Consider the following 8,026-nt stretch of genomic DNA (forward strand, 5'->3'; position numbering starts at 1 on the left):
AGCGGAGGTGGTTCAAGCACCTACACTGAACACCTTCAAGAGTAAATTGGATGCTTATCTTGCTGGGATCCTATGACCCCAGCTGACTTCCTGCTCTTTGGGCAGGGGGCTGGACTCAATGATCTCCCGAGGTCTCTTCCAGTCCTAATGTCTATGAAATCTATGAAATACAGCCATTGTCCATTCTCTGCATGTGACCAAGCCATTAAAGTCAATGCTGACTGAGAAGAAAATGCTCAGAATGATGGCACATTCCAGGTCCTTAGTGTGGACAACCTTGTCCCACCAAGAAATTTCTCAAATGGGGTGAAGGCAATGTAAGTGGAAGTTGTTGAGGTTCTTTTCTTGAGAAAATATGTGGTCCTGGATTCATTTCCATACAAAAAGATGTTGATGACACAAACATGATTTACCTTGACTTTGATCTTAGCCATGGGCAACTGGTACCTCCTAATACTGGGGGGGAGGGGAACCAGCAGCCAATCACTGACCAGGGGTGGGGAGTGAAAGTGCTACAGCAAAACTGGAAGTGCTGCTGGTGCTTCTCTCAGGGCTTGGTCAATCTCAGGGAGTGCACATGCACCCGTGTGCACCCCCTACGTGTCGCCAATGGCTTAATAGTCAAGTTTATTGTTGTTCCACAGTTGTTTGCACAGCATGCTCAGGATACCTGATGCTTTGCCAATGCAGGTATTCAGCTCAGCGTTAAGTGACAGATTATTGGTAACAATGGAGCCAAGGTAGGTAAATTTACTTGCAGTATTCAAAATGTTTTCACTTATTGTGGCTATCAGTGTAATTTCATCAGCAAACAGCAACTCACAAATCAAAACTTTCCACACTTTAGTTTTTACTTTAAGGAGCATGAGGTTGAATAATTTTCCATCTGAGCATGTATGTAAATAAATTCTTTTGGTAGTGGCTCCAAAATCATACATCAGAGGAAGAGAAAAGAAAATCCCAGATGGGGCTGGGGCAAGCAAGCAGCTCCGCTTTGCTCCACCTCAAATCTCAAAAGTCTCAGACATCTAGCATAACTGACTGCTTCCTGCATTCCATCATGTAAATTGCAGATTATTTTGAGGAGTTTTAGTGGACAGTGAAACTTTTCTAATAATTTGAAGAGACCTTTTCTGCTGACAATGTCAAAGGACTTGCGTCAGTGAAGGCAGTACAGATGGGTCTCTTTTGTTCCCTACATTTTTCTTTGATTTGTTGGAATTAGAGGATCGTATCTATGGCGGACCTACTAGCTCCGAAGCCATACTGTGATTCAGGGTATATATAGTAAGCAAGGATCTGGAGCCTTCTGAGAACCACCTGAGTGATGATCTTTCCCATAATGCTTAGTGGTGAAATGCCAGTTGCTGTGGTCTCCTTTATTCTTGTATTCAGATCATAGAAAGATGTTATACATGCTATTCTCCTCATGATATTTGGCATGTTAAGTATGTTTGTGAGGTGCCCACAGTAACATACAATAAGTGCTCCTGTGTGATGACCCATGTCCTATGAAGTTTGCTATAGTATATTACTTAGCACAGGAGTGCAGAAGTGTACTATCAAGTTGTGTGCTTCTCTATCCAGATTGGAAATGTCAGAAGTGCCAAATGTCAGAAGGCGAGTATCTAACAAAACACAAATCAGCAGCAGCATCTTGTCTTCTGTTTGCTACTGAACAGATCAGGCCCTGAGAAGACCCATAGATCTGGATTCAGAATGCACACTTCTATATGTACAGTTTAGAATGGAAACATTTCAGAGAATGAAAATAAAATGACATACATAAACACATGCTGTTAACAAAAGATGTTGACTTGTACCAAAGAAATCTTTGACCCCACATTTTATTCTTAAAATAACCAGGCTAAACCCATTAGCCAGATTCTCCTAACTGGGCCTTTAATTCCTCTCCAGACAACTCCACCTCCACAGCACAGCAGAGCTTTTCAAACAAAAACAAGTTGAAACAGGAATATTTAGTTATGAAGATTTTTTCTCCCCAGGCATCTTTGCTGCATGGGGCTTTCCCAGTGTTTCACAGTTTAGAGGCAACTCTGACAGTTCTTTCTTATTCTCCCTGGGAGAATAGACTGGGAGAAGCTGCCAGAAGCCTCTTCTTCCCACTGTTCTTAGGGGAGAGATAGGGTGTGCACTGATCCTCTCCTCAGAACTCTTCCCAGGTGACAGAAACAGGGAAAGAGACATACTATGATCTGTCCTATGCTATGAAATTCCTGGTTCTGGACCCTAAGGGCAAGAGTAGCTTGGGTTTCTTACAAAAACCTGGCACTACTTAATCCCTCAGCATCTGTCTCTGTCTTTCCCTAGGTCTCTACTGCAGAACTGAAATGAAACAGCCAAGCTCCTGAAATTTCCTCTGCAGCCAGTGTACCCCTTATAGCTAGGGATAGACATTCAAAAAGCCTGGGCCTGAATTGTTTCAATCTTTGCAGGTTAATCTAAGCAGGGGGAGGGAGGACTGTTTGTGTGGACTGCATGCATCTGTTGATGATACTGAGCTTTTAAATCTCCCTCTCCCTGCTTCCTCATACTGTCTGCAGCAAAATGACAGGCACTATGTTCACTGCAAACCAGGTCATTTCTTACACCTCTCTCTGTTCCCTGTTGAACACTGACAGCAAGCCAGCAGCTAGCAGAGAGCTTATCAGAACACAAAACTTATCAGACCATCAACAAAATAAAGCCCCTCTCTCATTAGTTCAAGCTCTTCTTAAAAAACTTTTTACAAAGCATTTTTCAGGTAGAATGGAGGGACATTACCAGCTGACCTGTTGATAAGCTCCAGAACATAAATGGACACTGTTCTGTTTGCCTTTGTTCCAGTGAAATTGGTGACACTCACACATAGACACTTCTCAGCATTAGCTAGCAAGAGGCATGACCGTGACCAGATGCCAGCTGCAGTCTGTGCTGTTGGGGTCCATGCTGTGGGAGCGGGGGATCTCTGCTTGAACAGCAAGCAGCAAGGGGGGTGGACAGACATTGCTGTCTCCCAGCTGCAGTCTTCACCTCCTTCTCAGTCAGCCAGAGCTCTGGCTAGAGAGGAGAGGGGTAAGGACAGCCCTGCTCTCTGGAGCAGATGGCCCAGCACAGCCCAGGGATGAAAAGCATGCTGGGATGCTGGGAGACTCTAATTTAACTCAGACCAGGAATGAGTCTGGGACAGAAATTCCATAAACCCATTTGACCCAAATCAGTTAAGTCTGAAATTACATTCAGCCAGGTTTCAAACCAGCTCAAACTGGTTTCAGCCATTTTGAAACTGATTTATGTGCACTGAACTTATGTTTAAATCAGTTTATGTGTAACTTCTGTCTGTAGCCTGTAAGTGTGTGAATCAAATTGTATTCACTGACAACAGTCCTATACTGCTATTCTACTAAATTTTGGGAAAAAATCGTGTCAGGTAAGAAGAAAAATGGCTCTGGAAGTTTCTCCACTGCACATAAAGCAACATCACAATGTCATTCACTTTAGCTCTGTATTTATAAATTATAGAAGTTGGAGCATGTAAAAACATATACTAAGGACAACCAAGTTGAGATAGTTAGATTGTAAAGTTCAAACTGTAACAACAATTTGTTTGACTAATGCACAAAAAGGAGAACATTGGAAAGAAATTGCAAATCTGTATATATGGTCATATGGTCATTTCATGGTTATCAAAAAGTATATTCTCAAATGTGAAGCAGCAATATTCTGAAGGACAGAAAGAGCTGTGCTAGATTACTTACTCTGCAGCATACTGTACATTTTACATTTTAATTACTGTGATTTTTACACGATCTTTCATGAAACACCTCCCAAGCCCTACAAAGAGGCCCAAAGACATGACCTTACTGCAGATAAGGATATGCTTACAGTGTAGTGACAGCAGTGACTATAAAGATACCCTACTTTGCTTTAAACTACCTAGCTGAGGCAGTCTAGCCATTACAACATGGAAGTCAGCACTAGCTAATTTCTGTGTAGGTTTTGCAGTACTTGCTGAGCTCTGTGTTGCTAGTTATTTTAAGTAAAACACGTAATCTACTTTCCTGATCAACATATGCTCTGAAACTCAAAATCAGTCATATATGTATTTCTGCAGCCTAGTTAAGTGCATACCGTTATATTTATCTATATCCAATAAAGCCACTTTTCCTGAACCTGGGAATGATACTCAATGAAAGACAGGAGTGTGCTAGCTTAGGCCACTGGCTATGAGGCAGACAAATGTGGTAAGTTAAGGACAAATAACATTATTTTACCTTTCCTGATTCCCCATTCCCCTCCTCAGTTAGACTAGTTAAAATACAGTCTTGCTCTCTGAAACTAGCAACATAAATGGCATATACTGGCCTTCCTGATCATATAGGATAGCCTCAGTACACCTGAAGCAAGAAAAATATCAGGCAACATTCTGCTTGACCTCTCTCAGCAAAACACACTGGCCAACAGCAGTGTTAGCATACATATCCAACTACATGAGTAAATCAGTTCTTGTTTATCATTCTGGGTCTTTTATATTCACAGCATATTCAGGATACAACTTAATGTTTAATGTCTGCTACACATTTTAATAACTTTTAATATTTATGACTGGATTCTTCCTTATTTTTCCTGTCTATTCATATTCATATAATTCCTGCTTTCTTTATGTAGGTCACATTATTATACTGTCCATCAAAAATAGTATCAGAAGATGTTCACAATAATGACCTGGAGCAGTGCTGGATCCTTGGCGCCCACTAATCCACTTTATATGATGAATCTGGATACTGCTGCCTGTGTGAGAGGTCCAAGTACCATATTTTCCCTTTTGAATTATTAAATCTTCTTGTACATAACAGGATAAGGAGAAATCTAACTCTAATTGTGCTTGTTATTCTGAACTATTATAGAATCATAGAAGGTCTATAGATTTAGCACCCAGATCCTAAGACATGCCAGAATAGAAGTCCCTTACTATGAGGAACAGTACACATGCAGCTAGGACCCAAGAACAGCTTTTTAAGGCAGGGACAATGGCATCAGGAGTTATGATGACAAAGTGCCTGGGCAGGAAAAGGTGTCAGAGTGGGCAAAAGGATGAAAATGTATAAATAGTAAGGGGAAAGCTGAAAGGACAATTAATATACAGGAGGAAGAAGGATTATACCAGCAAGGCAGGCTGAACCCCACCTTTGCAATTAATTGTGTTCCAAACTCTGCAATTGCAAGATATTCCTACACCCTGATTTAAAGCCCAGTGGAGTTCATGGAAAGATTCGCATTCATTTCACTGGATTTTGTGCCAAAAAGGTAATGGACGTCTTGAGTCACCTCACAGCTTCCTTTAATACCCATTTTCAGTACACTTCTACCCATTGTATTCGTGAGAATTTTTCACCTCTCTTAATTTGTGACTTTGAACACTATTGAACAAGTTTGGCCACTCCATTGTATATAGGAAGATCTGATCTCAGTTAAAAAATGTTAAACTCCTTCAGAACGGGCGTGTCTACACATGTGCCAGGCTGTTCAGTTCTTACTGCACAGTCATTTAGTACTTGCTTACTAAAAGTGCAGAATAATCTCAGATAACACTGTTCATTTAGCTTCATACTGGTTGCATTTACATGAGATGCTACGTCACCATAGTGATGAGCTACGGCAACGTAGCTCATCTCTGTGGTGACTGGGCATCAGCGGGCATGAACTGTGATGCCAGTGCTACTGCTCAGTAGCACTAGAAACAACTCATGAGGCGCTGGGACTATGAAGTATCTACTAAGTACTAAGCAAGTACTAAATGACTTCAGAGTAACTGCTGTTACTGCGTAGTCCCAGCACCACACGGGTTGTTTCCAATACCACTGCACAGTAGCATCTGTACTATCTGACGGTCTCAACTTGGTTATCCTTAGTGTTTGTTTTTGCATCCTTCAACTTCTATAATTTATGAATATGGAGCTAAAGTGAGTGACATTGTGTTGCTGCTTTATGAGCAGTGGAGAACCTTCCAGAGCCATTTTTCTTCTTAGTGGACATGATTTTTTTCCCAGAATTTAGTAGAATAGCAGCATGGGATTGTTGTCAATTAATTCAATTTGATTCACACAGGTACATTGGCTGCAGAGGAAGTTTCAAGAGCCTGGCTGTTCCATTTCAGTTTTGCAGCAGAGACCTGGGGAAAGACAGAGATGGATGCTGAGGGATTTAGCAAGTACTGTACTAAATGACTGCGCAGTAACTGCTGTTACTGAGTAGTTCAGGTGCTGCATGGGTTGTTTCCAATGCTACTGCACAGTAGCGTTGGTGTCACAGTCCATGCCCACCAATGCTAAGTCACCATAGCGATGAGCTACATCACCTTAGCTTGTCACTATGGCGATGCAGCGTCTCATGTAAATGTACCCAGTATGAAGCAAAAGGAACAGTGCTGCCTGAAATTATTCTCTACTTTTGTAGACACACAATTCAGACATCTCCCTTTGATCATGGAACCTTTGATCTCTTTTTAGACCTGAACTTGGCTTTCAATATCAGGTTATGCCTGAAGAATGAGCCCACTGTACTTTTAGGCTCTTGTTGACTAGCAAATGTGCCTGAAGTCACTTTATTTTCTAAAATCTTGTTACTCAACTTGCAATGAAATACATCCGTTCATAGCATCTGATGAAGTGAGCTATTGCTCACAAAAACTTATGTCTCTCTGATTTAGTCTATAAGATATACTTCTGTCCTGCCTTCTGATTTCAGACTAACATGGCTAACGACCTCTCAGACCTCAGCTGGCGTAGTGCTAGCATCAAAGAGAGGCTACATGACTTGCAGGCTGAAAATTAACGAGACTCTGAATCGTGCCATATTATTCTCGTTCTCTTCCCATATGTTTACTTTCATTTTCCTCTCAGAAGCAGCGAGTCTACTTTTCATCTTCATTTGCATGCCCAACATGCATCTGGCTTAATTACCAATTACAGCCCTCATTTAAAAGCTAAATCAACTGGAAACAACTCCAAAATGTGTCTCCCTTGAGGAGAGCTGAAGAGTTGGTGTTAATTTTCCTCGCATATTTTGATTAGTATAAAGCACTGTGTGTAACTTAGAAGTTAATCTCCCCAAATAGCGTTAATTTCAAATTGAGGTGACACATCAAGACACCTGGGAAGAAAGTCAGATCACCTGCTGATCTCTTTCTCCTTCATCTCTGACCTCCTATAGAAATCTCTTCCCTCCCAGATGACTAACATTGCCACAATATTGCACTTCGCTTTGTCGGCAACATTCTATTTATTTCTACCATTTCTTTGGTATTTCCTCAGATCTGGAAGTCCCTGCAAACAGGGACTTGTGGGTTTATTCTAAATGCAATTTCTCCATCCTCTCTGGGTGAGAGAGCCACTGGGTTTTTCTCAGGACCCTGTCACACAGTAAATGGCATATTAGCTACTAGGTTTGACATATGTGTAGCAAAACCCTCAGTTTTTCTTTTTTATTATTATTTAAAAATACATTTCTGACTTTCTGCCCTCTCTATCCCTTATAAATGATTTCAAGTAGTACTAGGTAAGCTAAGTTCTTATACTCCCTTATAGTCACAAGCCCCTTTTATATTGTAAATAGCGTTCTATTATGTTTGTATTGATTTTTACTGTTTTATATTGACTTTATATGATTTCGGCCTATGTCTGTAAAGTAATGTCAAGTTTCCATTTTGTCTGTCAAGCCTCCATCTTGTGTCCTATGCCTGGGTGTAACCTATGTTGTAATTGTGACTCATGTCTAACCAGTCTCATGTAAATTGGTTCCTGAATGAATGACGGTGTTTGAGAAACAATAATACCAGGCCTCTGCTGAATGATCAACTCAATGACTGGACCATCAACTCAAGGACCGGACTACTGCTTTGCATTGACTCACCCAGGAACCATGGACCTCACCCGGGAACAAAACAGAAACCCAGCATTTGAAAGACAAAGAACCTATAGGAACCCAACATTTGGAAGACAAAGATCCTACAGAAACCAGAAGCCCC

The sequence above is a fragment of the Crocodylus porosus genome, unplaced genomic scaffold (genome assembly GCF_001723895.1).
Source record: "Crocodylus porosus isolate Cpor-Errol unplaced genomic scaffold, CroPor_comp1, whole genome shotgun sequence".
Taxonomy (NCBI): domain Eukaryota; kingdom Metazoa; phylum Chordata; order Crocodylia; family Crocodylidae; genus Crocodylus; species Crocodylus porosus.